The sequence below is a fragment of the Aricia agestis genome, chromosome 5 (assembly GCF_905147365.1).
Source record: "Aricia agestis chromosome 5, ilAriAges1.1, whole genome shotgun sequence".
Lineage (NCBI taxonomy): Eukaryota > Metazoa > Arthropoda > Insecta > Lepidoptera > Lycaenidae > Aricia > Aricia agestis.
This window is the reverse complement of record NC_056410.1, coordinates 13990055-14008862: the sequence shown is the minus strand read 5'-3', so window position 1 is coordinate 14008862 and position 18808 is coordinate 13990055. Positions and strand designations below refer to the sequence as shown.

General features: G+C 34.8%; 1 pseudogene; it reads right to left on the bottom strand.

The window, feature by feature from the left end:
- Window positions 1-1000: 1000 nt before the first annotated feature.
- On the bottom strand, window positions 1001-1747 carry LOC121727120 (annotated as a pseudogene).
- Window positions 1748-18808: the final 17061 nt, after the last annotated feature.

The following is an 18808-nucleotide window of genomic DNA, read 5'->3' as shown; positions in this document are numbered from 1 at the left end:
TAGGGTTTTTAAGAAGTGAATCAGTACTACCTATGTATTTGATTTCTTTAATACTGTTTTGGTATTTACGGGGGTATTTGACTCTTTTTCCTAATGCTGCTCTTACCATTCTATGGTCGGTGTTAAAATTAAAATTATTAATAATTGAAACATCTTTAAAAACCTTTACTTTATTGGACATGATATAATCGATTTCATTTCTGTGATGGCCGTTTGGGGAAGTCCATGTCCATTTTTTCGTAGGTTTCTTTTTGAAAAAGCTATTAAGAATGCTTAGTTTATTTTCCAAGGCAAAGGTTACTAATCTTGTGCCATTCATACTTCTTTTACCAAATCCATGGTTTCCTATAGCAAATTCTTCTCCATTTTGTTGTATGACAATTTGTCCATTAAAATCGCCCATAACTATTACATTTTTGTATGCATTATTTTCAATAGTATTTTGTAGGTCTTCGTAAAACTTTTCTACTTTAGAAACGTCTTCCTTTCGGTCCGGTTCTGTTGGCGAGTAAGCCTGGATTATTGACCACATATCTTCTCTTTCTCCGTGGATAAGTAATCTAATGGTAAGAATTGCGATACGTTCTGTGCTTCCTCTTATTTCCTCTATATTGTTAGCTAGACTTTTTTTAATCATAAATCCAACTCCGTATAGTCCGGGTGTTTCCCCTATGTAGTGTAATATGTATGTCCCATGGTCTTCTATGCCTTCTCCAAGTCTTCTCATTTCACTGATGCCTAATATATCCCATTTTGTTGTTTCTAAAGCTAATTCAAGTTCCTGCAGTTTTTCAAAAGTTCTTAGGGATCGATAATTGGTAGTTGCTATGAAGATATTATCCTTTTATTTGTTTTGCCTTTTATTCCTAGTCTTTAGAGGGTCTTGGTCGTTTTCCCCCACGAGGACCAGTCGGCTTGGGGGTGGGTGGGTATTAATATTGTTTTGTTTGTATTCTATGTTATTGTGTTGTTGTTTTATCCGTTTGCCGATATCTGATTGTTATTGTTTGTTATCTGCTAAATAGGAAGAGAAAGAATTTGATCTGCCTCTCATCAAATCAAATTGCGTTTAGTCTGTTGTTTTTTGTTGGCATTGATGTTTGTTGTTTCTTTGTTTGTGTATTCTTTTGTGGCGACATGGATAGTTCCCTTTTTCTTTTATCGTAAGTTGTGTTATTTTCTTTTATTATTAGTTTATCGTATCTTATGTACGCAATATTTCCCTTCTTTCTTTCTTCTACTAATTGAGGCTTCAACGACTTCCTTTTTTCTTGTACGTCTTTAGGATAATCCTGAGTAATATAAATATCTTTCAGATTTTTGCGACGTTTCATTATTTCTTGCTTTTTCCATAGACTAACGAAGGAAAGCAAGATAGGTCTTAGTTTGCCGTCTGTTTTTGACTTTCCAATACGGAAAATGTTGCTAATTTCATGTTCTACTATATTTAAATCATAATGTCAAAAAATTTCTTAACATGTTGTAGTAAGTCGCTCGTAGATTTCTCTTTGTCGTTAAAACCGAATATGATTATGTTGTTTTTCTTCTCTCCTCTTTTTAGATGCTCTATCTCCTTCTCAAGATTTTCTATTCTTATTTTTAAGTTTTTATTTTCCTTTGTTATTGTTTCAAGTTTAGTGTCTATTTTTTCCATTATCGAATTAGTAATGGACTCATTTAGTTCAGCCGATTGTTTTTGCAACTCAATTTTCATATTTTCAAAAAGGAGCTGAAATTGTTCTTCCATTTTATTATGCAAGGTTATTTAGTTAGGTGAAGAAACTTGAAACGTTATATAAAATAACGGAAATGAAGCAGTCTTCGATTTTTTTTTTAATATTATATTTTTGTAGTGGTAGCACTGGCAAGACCATCGACAATCACTTGACTAATGTCAATGTGGCAGTGACAGATGACGTTAACTGTCGTGGTGGTGTAATATGACAATGTCAGTTCAATGTAAGAAGAAGAAGAGGGTGTCGTTAAAATATAGTTTTATTTCATACCCCAGGAGAAGATATCTTCTTAGGTTTTTACTTTTGTTTCAGATAAAATTCACTGTAATCTGATGATATTCTGCTTCCGCAGTGCCCTTATTTGTGTTTTGTTTCGTTGACAGTGTGCCACAGTCTTCCAGCTATTTTTTAATCACAATAAGTTCGGAGCTATCACTTCAGCAATGTTGATAATTCGAGAACCGGAAACGGAAAGCCTTGGTACTAGGCACTACTAAATAGATCTATACAGGGTGAACAAAACAAAGGGATAATACTCCAGGATGAGTTCATACCATAGACTTAATATATACTATAGGTTTATGGTTCATACCATAAAGTTAATATACCTAGCGGAATGAGGGATTTTCCTATATTTTTAATTTGATTGTCAAACAGTTTCCATTTTAGTAACTAGATGGCGTATGGGTAGACAACTATCGGTAATACCAGGGAATACCATCAATAATTGCTACAAAACTGGGCAAAAGAATATAAAACTTGATACATTTCAACTTGAAAAAGGCGCAATAATATTCCAATGAATAGGATAATAAAGTTATTATAACGATGTTTTAGCTAAAATTCACGGAAGAAATAGCCCTATTTACCGATATTCACACCAAATGTCACAGGAATTATACATTTTGGTTTTGACAACACATCTTACCTGCACTTGTGCAAGATAACGGATATTTAATGGCTAATATTTTACCAATAATGAATATCAAAAACCCAAAAACCACCATTTGGGAAAAAATAATAAAAACCACACCAACAATAAAAAGTAGAAGAAGTTTGAAAGTGACATGCCCGCCAAAACTCTTTCAGTTGTCAAGTTTCAGTTTGACAAGTTTTTATTATGTCAGCGTGTTCCTAAACTATTACCAGTGGACTGGCCTAATCGCTTAGGCCAATGATCGCTTAGGCTTAAGATGTTTTGATTTATGTCACACTTGACAGTACACTGATATTTTTTTGGAAACACAACCCATATGTAAGTCATTGATGCCAACCTGCAGATAATTTGAGATCGGTGAGGAACCAATAGAAAATCTAGAAATGTCTATCCTTACGCCATCTAGTTAAGATTGTTAAAATTAAAATAAAAAAATATAAATAAAAATCCCTCATAGAGCAACAATCTCGAGCTGTCAAACGAAACCGAAATTGGTTTTCATCTGTGTGAAAAATATGTGTACGTATATACTTACACAAGCACGATTGAACATGAATTCTATGAGAATAAATTGTCAACGTGCGGCTCGTGCCGACTGGACGTGAAAAAAAGAGAAAATGTATCACACGTCTCTTTTTACCACGCAGTGTTACTGACAGTGACATCTCTCTTGCTCAGGCCTTTGTTTCTTTATTCCGATAGGTATATTAACTTTATGGTTTTCATATAGTTCATACACACAGCCCCCTATACTTTAGTTTCACTAATGACACATGAACGAGTAACTTTTTTACATTTCTATTGGCAAATTTATGACGCTGCGACGTTAATTGCTGAAATAGTACATAACGCACCTAGGGCAGGAAAATAAGAAATGTCTCAGATCACAGTATGTAATTGTCGAGGCGAAGCCGAGGTCAACAAACATGTTATCTGAGGCTTTCTTATTTACTGCCCATGGTGCGTATACTATTTTTCTCATCGACGGTGGCAGAAAACGGCAACATCGGCTACATCAAGTGATTTTTAGGGTTCCGTACCCAAAGGGTAAAAACGGAACCCTATTACTAAGGCTTCGATGTCTGTCAGTCTGTCTGTCCGTCTGTCCGTCTGTCTGTCTCCAGGCTGTAACTCAAGAACGGTAATAGCTAGAAATACGAAATTTTCACAGGTTATGTATTTCTGTTGCCGCTATAACAACAAATACTAAAAACAAAATAAATTAAATATGACGGCGCTACCGAAATAGTTTTACTTCAAATATGATTTTTTGATAGATTAATATTGTAATTGGTAATTTCCAAACGAAATAGAGTTATCGCTCTGACGTAACGCTAAACACTGAATAGGCGGCCAATTAAAATGATACTGGCCGAATATGGCAAAACTATAGTTTATTGTCTGTGGATAAAAAAAGAAGGAGAAGAAGAAAAGGGTTCGGAAGATTCGGAGGTGGATTGTTGAACGCGCTCGCAATTCAAGTGTTTGGCGGACGCCATAGTTTCAATTGGAAATTATTACGACTAATTGTCGTTGTTTCATAATCTCTATTAGTAGAAACTCAAAAACAATTATAGTAGAGAGATTATAAGGTGGCATCTTTTCGTACTGAATTCTCCTCGCCCGTTTTCCCACGCCACTGTCTTGACTCCTGAAGCAGCACTTTACGATGAAGACCTATCCTGATAATATCCACGTCCCTTTAAATATTTCAAGGGGGACAACAAACGTGTTTTTTTTTTACATTTTTTGCTCTATATAATAGATGACAATAGATAGGATCAATTGTGTTTATACTTTAATTAGCAATAAAAAAATTAAATAAAATAAATAATTAAGGATTCCTGTGGTGTATTAAAGATGGACGCGCCTACTAGGGAGGTAGTTGGAAATAGTTGGAGTGGTCGCCCGACTACAGCGACGATCACTTCTCCACCAGCAGCCGCCAGAGTAGTGTGTTCAGTTATACAATAATCTGTGTTTAATTTCCTCACCCAGCCATTGTACATACTGTACACTGTACACCATATACACCGGCACACTCGCCGCAGCTGTAGTTGACGACAGCACAACTCCTATACAAAAAACACAATTTTTTCCTATTTTTGTTCTATAATGGTACGGAACCCTTCGTGCGCAAGTCCAACTCGCACTTGGCTGATTATTTATTCTACTTTATCAGGCAATGAAAATTTGTGAAAATAAGCTGTTAATAGACGTTTTATAATGAAGACGGTAACGTGTTAAAGCTTAAAAGTTGAAGGAAATCAAACAGAAATTGTCATTATGTAAACTACTATTTTTGAACCGACTTCCAAAAAACGAGGAGGTTATATATTCGGCTGTGGATATTATTTTTTTTGTATGTTCAACGATTGCTCCGCCGTTTGTGAACCGATTTTCGAAATTTTTGTTTTCTTGTATTTGGTTTCACTCTAATTTGGTCCCATTTTCACAAAAGTGGTGACCTGATGATGGGAACCATGAGTAATCGAGGGAACTCTTCGAAATTGATATGGAAACATATGGTGATTTTGGTTTTATGAGAAGCATCCTAAGCATATGCTTCCAAAGCGCAAGATTTCGCAACGAGGTATACTATGGTTCCGAAGATACTAAGAGAACTCCGGATTCCTTATAGATACAAGTTTGGGGGTTTCGGCGCTGTTTTAAGAACTGAAAGCATATGCTACTATGCAAATTACATTCATCATCATCATTACCACGACAGGGTCACCAATGTCACCAAAATTGAACATAACAAATTCAACCTTAACTCCAGAGCGTAAGGCACATATTTGACATTACTTCTGAGAAGTAATCTGCATCGATAATACAAGTAACATTAATTAAACAATTAATGTTACTTGTATCTCTCAATTAAATAATTATACACTTTCCTTGCACTTATTCCACTTTATTTTAAAAAATACACACCTGATGATGATTTTTTCGAAACCGGTCGTGTATTTAACAATTTTGTAATAAATATCTTAAAATAAAGTGGAATAAGTGCAAGGAAAGTGTATAATTATTTAATTGAGAGATACAAGTAACATTAATTATTTAATTAATGTTACTTGTATTATCGAAGCAGCTTACTTCTCAGAAGTAATGTCAAATGTGTGCCTTACGCTCTGGAGTTAAGGTTGAATTTGTTATGTTACATTTTGGTGACATTGGTGACCCTGACGTGGTAATGATGATGATGATGATGAATGTAATTTGCATAGTAGCATATGCTTTCAGTTCTTAAAACAGCGCCTAAACCCCCAAACTTGTATTTATAAAGAATTCGGAGTTCTCTTAGTATCTTCGTAACCACCGGAACCATAGTATACCTCGATGCAAAATCTTGCGTTTTTGTAGCATATGCTTTGGATGCTTCTTATAAAACCAAAATCACCATAATTATGTTTCCATATAAATTTCGAGACCGGCCGTGCCGCCGGTACAAGCCGGCGGCATGTGTGGATACGCCATTAGGCCGGGCGCATACCAAACCCACCTTAACCTATATCCGTACCATTATAGAGCAAAATTAGGCAAAAATTTGTGTTTTTTGTATGGGAGCCCCCCTTAATTTTTTATTTTATTTTAATGTTATTATTAAATATTAAAGTAGACATATAACTAAGGACTTTGAGAAAAATTCAAGTACCTACCTGTTGCCATTATTGATATACAGCAAAAAGGCAAAAAAAATCACGTTTGTTGTATGGGAGCCCCCCTTAAATATTAATTTTATTTTGTTTTTAGTATTTGTTGTCACAGCGGCAACAGATATACATAATCTGTGAAAATTTCAACTCTCTAGCTATTACCATTCCTGAGTTACAGCCTGGAGACAGACAGACAGACAGACATACAGACAGACGGATAGACGGAAAGACAACGAAGTCTTAGTAATAGGGTCCCGTTTTTACCCTTTGGGTACGTAAGTACGTAACTTCAAAGAATAGTCGTAGTCTTAGCATTTCTTAAATCACGTTTGTGGTATGAGAGCCCCCCCGAAATATCAAATTTATTTTTGTTTTTAGTATTTATTGCTATAGCGGCAACAGAAATACATAATCGATGAAAATTTCAACTCTTTAGCTTCTACTGTTCTTGAGATACATCCTAGAGACAGATAGACAGACAGACAGACAGACGGACAGACGGACAGCGGACATACATCGAAGTCTCAGTAATAGAGTCCCGTTTTTACCCCTTGGGTACGGAAACTTAAAAATAATGTGAAAGTTTATAATTCATATTATGATAGTCGGCGACGGCCGTCGCTAGATGCATGAGTTGGTACGACTAATATTATATATTCTGTGGCATGAGACATCCAAGATAGACAGACAGACAGACGGATAGCGGACAGACAATGAAGTCTAGTAATAGGGTTCCGTTTTTACGCTTTGGGTACGGAAACCTAAACGAAATACACCCAAAAAAAAAAATAAAAAAAAAATGGCCAAGTGCGAGTCGGACTCGCGCACGAAGGGTTCCATACTGTTATAGAGCGAAAGTAGGTAAATTTTCGATTCTTTCAATTGTTATACACGTTATTAAATAACTCACCTACCAACATAGATATCAGAAACAACAGCCTACCAATAATAAATCATAAAGTTAATACCTACAGGTATATTAACTTTATGTAATAAATACTACAAAGTTTATGGGTAAAGCTAAAGTTGTGTAATGCAGCTAAGTTGTGTAAAGATAAATAAGCTTTAAAATTTGGTACTTACTTATAAAAAAGTTTAATAGCTGTTTTGGGTATTTTGATTTAAGGGGTACCAGTATTTTAAAAAGCTTTTGACACCAATTTTGTTGACACCGCGCGCTATAAACTGAAGTCCACGCGGACGAAGTCGCGGGCAAGAGCTAGTGTATTTTATATACGTTTTAGGATAAGTACGTTTATTTTAATACGGGAACTAATTTTTTCAGCAGTTATTTAAATATTTGAGATGTTATTATAATCAGTTTAAAAAAATATTGAGCAGTTATTTAATTTTATGGCCGTTGATTAATTATTCATTCATTCATTCATTCATTATTGCGACTGTAAAACATGGACAGTAATAAAAAAATAATTGAGCAGTCCAATAACTGAATGAGAGATAAAAATGATGGAATGAGTGGTTCGATAACGACTTAACAGAAGGCCTACTTAACCACGGATACCGTAGCGGTACACAATCCAGAAAGTCCAAGAGTAGGTTAGGTTAGGTTAGAACTTAGACCACAACACAAAGGAAACCGAGCGAGCGGAGCGAGCGTGCTGCGGCAGCAGCCGGCGACCGTCTTACTTTCGCTTTATAACGGTACGGAACCCTCCATGGGCGAGTTCGACTCGCACTTGGCCGATTTTATTATATTTTACCACCTCATTGCTTAAAAAGCTGCTTAGAATGAGATTTCTTACTGACAAATTCCGGTTCGTTACTGCCCGCTGCTCGTAACCGCTCATTCGTTAATTTTTACCGCTCATTGAATTATTTTACTGTTCAATAATGTTTTCAATGATCCATTTAATTTTTTTTTTACAACTCATATTTTTTTACTTTACTGCTTAGTTTTAACTGCTAAACTAGTTATTAGACGTGCCATTTATACTTTTTAACTTACCAAAACTGCAATTTACAACTGACCCTTTAAGTGTCTTATAATATTAATATTTAATACAATAAATAAGTACTTACATCTTCTTATCTTCATAAATTATTTAAAATTCTTGTGTCACAATGTTAGTTACCTTACTCCTCCGAAACGGTTTTACTGATTATACTCCTATTAATCCTTCGATCGTGGATTCTTGGAAATATATTGTTATTCTATTGTGTCTCGCTCACCGGTGAGCTTGTAATAAGATACGTAGAATAATATACAGGTGTATTAATTATTCTACGTATAGTACGCGATAGTTTTCTAGGTAACTAAAAAGAGTGAAATTATTATTTTTAACAAAAAATTAAAACCGACTTCCAAGGTAAAAACAATAATAACATCCTTATAATATGAACTAAAAAGTATTAAATAATTTTTCCTATCTAATATTGCCTTTTTCCGAATTCGGCTAAAACTCAACTATTTCTGTACTCAATCTTCATATTTTTGAAGTCGGTGCCAATTACAAAAGTTTCAAATATTCTGGCAGACCGAAGATTCAGCTATATCTGGTACCGACTTCAAAATGATGAAGATTGAGTACAGAAATAATTGAGTTTTAGCCGAATACGGAAAAAGGCACTATTAGATAGGAAAAATTATTTAATACTTTTTAGTTCATATTATAAGGATGTTATTATTGTTTTTACCTTGGAAGTCGGTTTTAATTTTTTGTTAAAAATAATTTAAAACTAGCTGTGCCGGTGAACTTCGTGTCACTTTAAAACATTCCCTGGACTTCTACGAATATTTTAAGACTAAAATTAGCCCAATCCGTTCAGTTATGAATAGCTGAATGATATTCATAACTTATCATGATTTTGAATATAAATCATAATACAAAATCGAAAAGACTGAAGAGTTTCAATGTGAACTTCCAGTTGCACTGCGCCCACCAGACTCGTTTTATTGAATAGAAAATATTTACCTAATAACCCTTGAAAAACTGCATCAGCAGCTATCGAGTACTAACAAGCATTTTATTATTTAAATTAAACTGGTATTTTTCCGCAGGTGGAATTCATTTTTATTAGAATAAAAAAAATTATGCTAGAATTATTAACGTATAAGTTTCTCAAATTGAGAATGCAAAATAATATTTTACGTTTGTGTTATATTTATAAAACCGAATACCAACTTCTACACTCACGATACGCCACACCTTGAGGAATCAGACATAATATTATGTATGTTGTATTTACGCATAGCGTATAGCGTATCACGTTAAGACTAATAGGAGCGAAGAAATAGAGGAAAATGTGGAAAAAACGGGAAAAATTATTTGAAAGGGCTAACTTGAACGCGCTAATCTCAGGAACTACTGGTCCGATTTGAAAAATTCTTTCAGTGTTAGATAGCCCATTTATTGAGGAAGGCTATAGTCTACATGTTATTATACTAAGATCACTAATAGGAGAATGTAAAAAACCGGGGGGATTTATTTGAAAGAACTTATCTTGCGAACTACTGGAGCAATTTTCATGTTATTTGGCACCGATAAGAATTAGTAGACCACGTGAAGGATCATAGGCTATCGATTTTAATCATTTTTTCAGTGGTTATATAATTATTTTTATACCTGTGCGACGCCTGAGCGAGTCGCTAGTTTAATATAAATGTTTACGATTGTAGCTAATAAGGAAAAGTAAGGCAGGTACTAAATTGAAACGGACAAAGCGGATGACAAGTTCTAATTTGAAAGTTCTTGCTTAAGAACAATTCTTAAGTAGTTTACGATGACTATGATCGCTGAGAGGTGTGGTTATACAGTTATGGCCAAAGTTATGTTTATAGTTAAGGCTAACTTAACTTTAACCTTAACTTTGACCACAGAATTTGACAGATGTCTGTTGCATTTATTTTTTTATTAAAGCTGTACAGATAATGGAATTGAGAGTATAAAAAATTGAAGTATCCGTAAAATCGTCAGGAAAAATATTTGTTATAACAACACTTTGAGCCATGGTAAATTTTCACGAAAAAATGTCGATATAAGTATAAGCGGTTATGGTTATCGTTAAATATGGCATCCTTAACTAAATTTGACATTTTGTACTATAGTTATAGTTAAAGTAAGTTGGTGCAACCCCCCCTGGGTTGCACCAACTTACTTTAACTATAACTGTAACTTTAATTTTAACTTTAACCACGCCTCTGGTGCAACCCACCCTAAGTATTCAGAAAAAGCGTTTTCGCAAAATCCGAATTATAAGCAAAAGTTGGTTTGAGTCCAAAAATATCAATATAATAACATAGGTAATAGGTACATCTCAGCTACATCTTGGGCTGTTCTGCCAAGATAATAAATAACATATTTTTATACTCAACCCTAACATTTTTATTGTTTCCTTAGCAATTAGCCGAAGTGAATATAAAAACTTTATAGTTATTACATTAATCGTAAAACGAAAGTAGTTTAAAACCTGAGCTGAGTTTATATCGTAGGTTTGCGGTACGTTAAGTGCTGTTAACTTTTCAGAAGCACTAATTAGAGTGCTAATTACGTACCTTGCCATTTACACATATATTCGTGACCGAAGTTGAATACTTCGTGGTTAGTGTGTTAGTGGAAAAATATGCCATAGATTACTAGTCGTATATTAACAAAGTCTTGATTTAATCCTTTAATAATTAATTCATTGTTATATTATGACAATACACGTTTTGACGACCTCGGTGGCTCAATTGGTTGAGTGTGTAGTGTGTGTGCAGCTCAAGCCGGGGGTCGCGGGTTCGAATCCCGCCGACGGAACAAAAAGTTTTGAATGTTCCCGGGTCTGGATGTGTATTAAATATGTGTATGATATAATAAAAATCTTAAATATATGTATAGTATAGAAGTATTAAATATATTTCCGTTGTCTGGTACCTGTAACACAAGTCCTTCAGGTACTTATCACGGGGCCAGACTGACGTGGTGTGAAGCGTCCATAGATGTGTGAATGAAAATGTTAGAATTTTCTTGCTACCTAAATTTTATAATACATTTGATGGGAGGATGTTGTTACATTTTGTTTTTTAAAGACTCGACTTTTTCGGTCCCTTACACCATAAGCGTGTACCATGGCCCAAAAATCAAACAATTTCTAACGATCAAACTTTTCAGCATTTGATTTTAAAACATAAACCGCCAATTAAACCTCCGATGGTCCGCCATTTGCATTTCAAAGTGCGAGACCGCGCCGAGCCCGCCTATCGCCTGTCCCTGACGCTCAATTCTGAATCACTGCGACCTATTATCTCGTTAGCCCTCATTTATACCGATTTAGATACCGCTTATCTCTGTTTCGGGTAACAGTTTAGCATTCGAGGTTAGAAGTTTAGCTTGAAACATGAAATTAGTAGCACTTCTATTTCACGAAAAAGGGGTGACTTGTTTCATATAACTCAGGGCCGTAATTGCTTAAACATAGCATTTTGATTTTGTAATAAAGTATCAAAATCTATGGCTTATTATTCGTAGGCTATGGTACTATAATAAGATAAGTAGTCTACGTCGTAGAGGGTCTACGCCGTAGAGGGTGTAGCGTGCTAGGCCCACATTAAGGTCGCGTCACACAATTCCATTCTATTCCAAGCAGAACTGGGCAATATTACTTTCGGTTTATTGTAACGTTATGTAACATATTAATGATCTTGTTATGCAATTTTGTACGATGATTGTATTTGATTAAAGGTTGAGGTATTTAAAATTTGATAATCGAATTTATTGACACCTATTGTCATTTTGCCTATTTTTAGTATTACGACGACACACAATATATATTAGGCAAGCTTAACAAAAACAGTAAAAAATGTGGCTATTTCGGAGATATGTACAATTGGAAAAAATTGGCTCTCGAATACAATTGTGTCTGACATGACGACCATCGAAGTGTTCTCGAAATGAACGCAATCGTACAAATGCACAATTGATGGCAATGACGAACCTGGTAATTGCCGTGCAGAATTTTTCATTTCAAAATCACCGCATGTAACCAACGACACGAAACAAACCACTTTTCCAATATTTTGCTTTATGTACGCATATAAGTTTACACAAAGTTATAGCAAATATAATATCCAGTAAGTTCCTTAAAATCAAGACCGTGAAATACTGAGCAATAGCTATAGTTTTATGCTCGCAATACTGCATTTTAATGCATTGTCATTAATATTTTCACTGCTTAAAGATATACGGTGAAGATGATTGTACTCTATTCAAAAGTTTTGTGTGAAGACACTCAAAAACATAACACGCTATAATAATCCGGGAGTTGACAGTATGTTTAAAATTTTAAAATAATTATTAAATTTTATAGATTTATTGATATAAACTCTAAAACAATACAAATAACAAAAAAATAATTATTGATTTATTTTATTTTACATTGAAAAAAAAATATTTTTAACTGTAAGTCACGTGATTGGAAACGCCAATCTGAAGCAGTGACGTCATCGTTCAGTGTCAAACAAAATTGACAGTAATTGTTAGGTTAAACACTTACTCACTTTTGCTCTGTCTACGCTTGTTTTGTTTCATGAACGACTAGATGTCCCGCGCGGCTTCGCCCGCGTAAATTAGGAATTTTACGGAAACCGTACATTTTCCCATAAAAAATAGCTTATGTCCCTACTCTCTTCACGTGGTCTACTCTATATCTGTGCCATATATTGCCATAAAATTGCTCCAGTAGTTAGTGAGATAAACCCTTTCTAATATTTCCCCCGTTTTCCCCACATTTTCCTGAGTTTCTTTGGTCGTATCAGTCTTAGCGTGAATTATCACGATAAATAAGCTATCTAACACTGAAATAAGTTTTTAAATCGGACCTATAGTTCCTGAGGTTAGCGCGTTCAAGCAAACATACTCTTCAGGTTTATAATTCGATTTTTTAAATTACCGCTTTACAAACTCGAGTCTCGATCTAAAAGACTATGAAAAGTACCAATAACACATAATAGGCTCATAATCGACGACGCATAGTGTAATATGGTAGTGATGATGATGACGATGAATGTAATTTGCATAGTAGCATAATATGCTTTCCGTTCTTAAAACAACGCCAAAACTCCCAAACTTGTATCTATAAAGAATCAGGAGTTCTCTCAGCACCTTCCGAACCACGGTATACCAAGTATACCTCGGGGCAAAATCTTACTTGTTGGTAGCATATGCTTAGAATACTTCTCACGAATCCGAAGTCACCACATGTTTCCCTATAAAATCCCTCGATTACTTATGGATCCTTCATCAGATCACCACGTTTGTGAAAATAATACCAAATTGGGATGATACCCTATATACCAAAAGAAAAATGTTGAAAATCGGTTTACAAACGGCGGAGTAATCGTTGAATATAAGAAAACGAACATAACACTCCCCCATTTTGAAAGTCGGTTAAAAGCCTATGTGTTATTCTGATGTATAAGCTATATTATTGTAAAGTTTCATTAAAATCCGTTCAGTAGTTTTTGCGTGAAAGAGTAACATACATCCATACATCCACACATCCAAACAAACTTTCGCCTTTATAATATTAGTAGAATGACGTCACACGTGATCACGTGACCATAATGCCGCGTTTTTGTGACATATTTTGAATTCAGTATTTAAAATAATTTTTAACTTATCCTAGGGCATAATAATGAATAAAATATTAATTTACAGGTATTATTGTAAACAACTGAAGCGCTTAAACCTATTTTTAAAAGGTTGTCAACTCCCCTATTTTAACACAATACTGTAAAATAATGTCATACTTGTTGAATTGTATATAAAAACACTGTACGTTTCATTCTGAAATGTATTTTTAAAAATATTGTAGAACCCTAAATCCTAAAAGGCGTAGCATTCATACTGGAGTACAATAACAACAATACACCGCATTCGAACCCCGCAATTTCTGGATATTCGCCTTTTGTTATTCAGAAGTTATGACATTTTAGCAGACAGCTGATTTAATTAAATTTTTCTACGACAGCTAGCAAGAGGGTTGTGTATATATTTTGTCGTCAAGCACGCGTGGAGGAGTACATTTTTTGGAATATTTGGGCAAAATTTTATAATGTATAAAATCTTTAACCCCCCCGACCACAGACATAGATCAAGATAGATACCGCATGTCGCGCATTTTGTATGAAAACGTGCGTGCCACTTTTTTACTACCTACTGTGGCGTACCGATGATAAGAAACGTGTATATTATCAAGTCCAACGTTTCTGTTTGAATATCTACAGCTTAATACGGCACTTTTAGGCATTTAGGCTATTTTAAAATTCCGACTGACGTCCGATTCCGATAGCAGACTGAATAAAAGACTTTCGAAAAGCGAGCATTGCTCGTCGTTTGGGAACGCGATATGGCACGCGAAGTCCATACAAATGCGGTATCCATCTTGATCTATGTCTGTGCCCCCGACGTTCGTACATTATACAATATGTTTTCTCCTTATCGTCAGACAAAGGCAAAAACGCGTGTTACTAATGTCTATTACCTTTATACAGTGACCAGTGTAAACATCATTATAATTGGTAAAAGAGATTCTAGATAATCAAAGCATTAAATCTCATTTTGAAAAGTAACTCTTATAAATTCATTGAAAATCAATAAAAAACCGCCATTGCTAACGAAAATTATTTCGACAGGTACTCGTCATAATATTAGTAGCGTTGTTACGTGAAAAAACTTTCACGCGTTACCGGTGATCCATCAGTTAGAGAGTTACACAAATTCTGCATCAGTCTCTCTTTTTAAACCGATTAGATTGATCGATTCGAAAAGCGTCCGTTGAAATCTGCACCGAATAATTCAGCTAACAAAATATTTATTTTAGACTAGATGACGGCCACAACTCCGTTTCGCCAAAATTCGTTTATCGTGCGGGTACCGTACGTTTTTCCGCACTGACCTCCATTATACAAGTATGCTGGACTTATCCTTTGAAATGACAGCAATTTTTGTGCCTGTTTGAAGCGAAATCAGCTCCTCCAATGCGGGGGAAGAGAACTAAATCTGACTTAAAAATGACGTTTAAAAGTCGCGATATTGGCGCTGATAGCAGTAGTGAGAGTACTTGGAACTAATACTAGTGATGACAACCAATAACGATTAAGCGGCCATTTACAATTTACGTCAGATTTATTTCTCTTCCCCCGCATTGGGGGCGCTGATTCCGCTTCCAATAGGCACAAAAAGCAGGTGGGTATCATAAGTCCAACGTACTTTGTATTATAGAGGTCAGTGTTTTCCCGGGACAAAAATAAACTTTGTCCTGTCTCATCAGAAAGACAAATTTATAATATTAATTCGTTACGTACGGATTGAAGACGTGAGTGGAAGAACAATAAGTAACATTTTGTAACATACAGACATTTACTCATTTACTTATAATTTGAACAAACCTTGTAAGTTATATATTTTTTTTATTTTACTTACCATGTTCACCTTATACCTCAAATCTAACATTGTATTATCTAGTGATTCCATGCATTCGGATTTGCAAATACGGAAAACGATTCCGGATATCGCATACGGAAAACGTATGTATGCGGCCGACCTAAATTTTCAGCGCACGTTACACTAGTATTAACTTATAGAGACGAGTTATTGGAGTTCATAGTAGTTAACAGATTGCTTGTTAGCTGTAAGCTTATTGCAAAGTTTCTCTCTACAGAGATCTATAACGGTTGAACGATATTGATACAGTCAATTGAAAGAGGTATTAAAATATCGACTTAGTTGATGTACCATTTCCAAGGTACGTATATTTTCTAATAAGTATAACATATAAGTATAAGGTGTATTGGTTCGAAACGAAAATATACCACACGCGAAGCCTTTGAAATTTGAATGCATTAAAATTTCAAAGGTATCACTTGTGGTATATATCGGATTAAAAACTTTAACTTGGAATTTTGCATTTTCTATAAATGCAAAATTCCAAGTTAATGTTTTTAGCGACGTTGTGCAATATTTTGGAATGGGTCAATAAATGTAACACTCTTCCGAGGACTCGTGAATCTATTAGAGTAGACTAGTAGTAGTTAGAAAATTTATTTTTATGTATTTTGAATTTTTAGTACGGGAGCCCTAGAACATTTTTTAATTACTACCAGCTACCAAGTTTTGTTGATTACAGAACCCTATAACGGAACCCTGACGAGCAGATTTTTGTATATTGATAGATAGTCATATAATTTAAGAGTAACATATTTTCCTACAAATAAAACAGTCCATATTTTAGGACCATTTGATTCAATCAATTCAAAATTAAAGTATGAAATCCTTTCTATCTCTGTTAGCTACCACTTTCGAGATTTTTCGCAAATAAAAATGTTGTTTGTCTTATCAAAATCAAGCTTTTAAAAAAAAATTAGCTTAATATTTATCAAAAAAAAATTGTTCTAACTATAATATAGTACGGGAGCCCTAGAACAATTTTTTCGTTCTGTCAATCGTTTGCATCGAATAAGCTCCAAAAATATACTATATTTTTGGAGCTTATTCGATGCAAACGATTCTTGGAATACTGGTAGAATCTACCTACCTAATCAACTCGGACGTTATTAGTGCACAATCAGCCGCTGTCAGTATTTTTGCTGAGGCAATCTGAACTCGAGAGTACGGCCTGCAACCGACGCCCCTTGTGATTAAATCGCGTTCATAGAGAAAACTCATTAATTCCTACCTTCACAGGCCATACCTTATTATTTCTATAAGTATTTGTATAATAATTTTCCTAATCATATCCTGAATTAAAATTTTACAGCTCACTAACACAAAATATGAGATGAGGTGGACGTCTTCATTGCACATTTTACTCTACTGTTCAATATAATATTTCGTTACATCTCATGTAAAATGTACAAGTAAAAAACTTCAATAAAGTTGAAATTATTTTGGAAACCTTCTAAAAACTAGAGGAGTTCTGGTTCCACGGAACCCTTCCCCTTTTCGAAGCTTCTTATCGCTGGATTTGTCTTGGTCCAGAGACTGACACTGACTACTTCAAAACAGTTAGGGGCAGAGGGCGTTGTCTAGATGGCGTTTTTTTGAGAATAAGCAGTGACGCGTTGTTAGTATTCCTGGGCGTCAGTAGATGGCTTTTTTTTTTGAGTGTATGATATGTATACAGGTTTATGAACATAAGAAATAACTTCGTTCCATTCGGGTGTCCCTTGACACCTCTCAAGTTTTTTGTTGTTAATGAAAAGGCTAGATTACTTACCAACTGAAAAATAACGCTCAGCTATAAAATTGTAGGATATATATTTCTTCTTCTTCATAAAAGCCGACTCAGTGAGTGATTTTACCCACTAGAAAATGAGACGAAGCTATAAAATTGATACTAAAAATCGTGTAGAAAATGAAATAAAGTACTCGACGGTTACATGTGGGAATGAAGTGCGAATCAATGGAAGATTTATTAGAGGTCGCGGCGCTGATCCTTCATCCTCCAGCGAGGGTAATTGCGGTGGACTGAGTTATTGAACTGATCCGTCCCCGTAATGACTTTACTTGTGCCTCATAAGCCGAATGGTTTCATTTAAAAATGGATTTACGATACTAAATGTAAGTGGAAAGGATAAGTGAAAATGTGTAAGGCAAATTGCGTAAAATAATCTTTTGAATAGATATTTTGTCTATTACTCCGCCTTCATAACCCATAAATACACTATAACACTATACTTTTTCGAGACAAAAATTCATCAACACTATACTATACAGGGTGTAACAAAACTAAGTGACAATATTTTAGGATGTGTATTGGTTCCCTGTGTATAGTAGTAGTTTAGTGATTTTTTGTATGGAAATGTTCATGACGCTAGGGCGCTTGCCCATACAAATCACAAAAAAAATCCTCTTTTAGCGCTGCTACTTTCACAGTGAACTCTATATAAGGAACACATACACACCCTAAAGTATAATCACTTTGTTTTATTACACCTTGTATATGACATAGTAGTTTAAGTGTTGTTTATTGTTAAAATGCAGGTCCCATAATATTATCATACGTTAAGCTACGCTGAAAATAAATTATACTATGTACCAATATATTATATGTAGCAAATTTGAAAAATTATGCGGAGTTGATTTCTACTATATTACCTACTTAAAAGTTTGCAGACGACTATGAGACTAGACAACGAAAAACTTACTCAGGTGGCGGATAATTAACCAAATTGCATTAACATAAGACGTTCGAAAGTTTTTATTTAATAGAAATTTCATTTTACTAGCATATCTTCATCTACCTGAGGTTCTAAATGTTTTCCTCCGTGTGAGTGCCGTTTGTCGCTATCCGGTCTTTTCGGGAGGGTCATTTATTTTGACGAGTATCTCAACCGGCATGTAACATCAGCTTTTATTTCGGGCTATCAAACCTCTCAGGCCATTTACTGTCCTCGCAACTTATTGAGCAAAAAGCGTCACTATTCACTACTACTTTTGTAGATACTCAACGTCGCAAAAAAACATGATACAAGC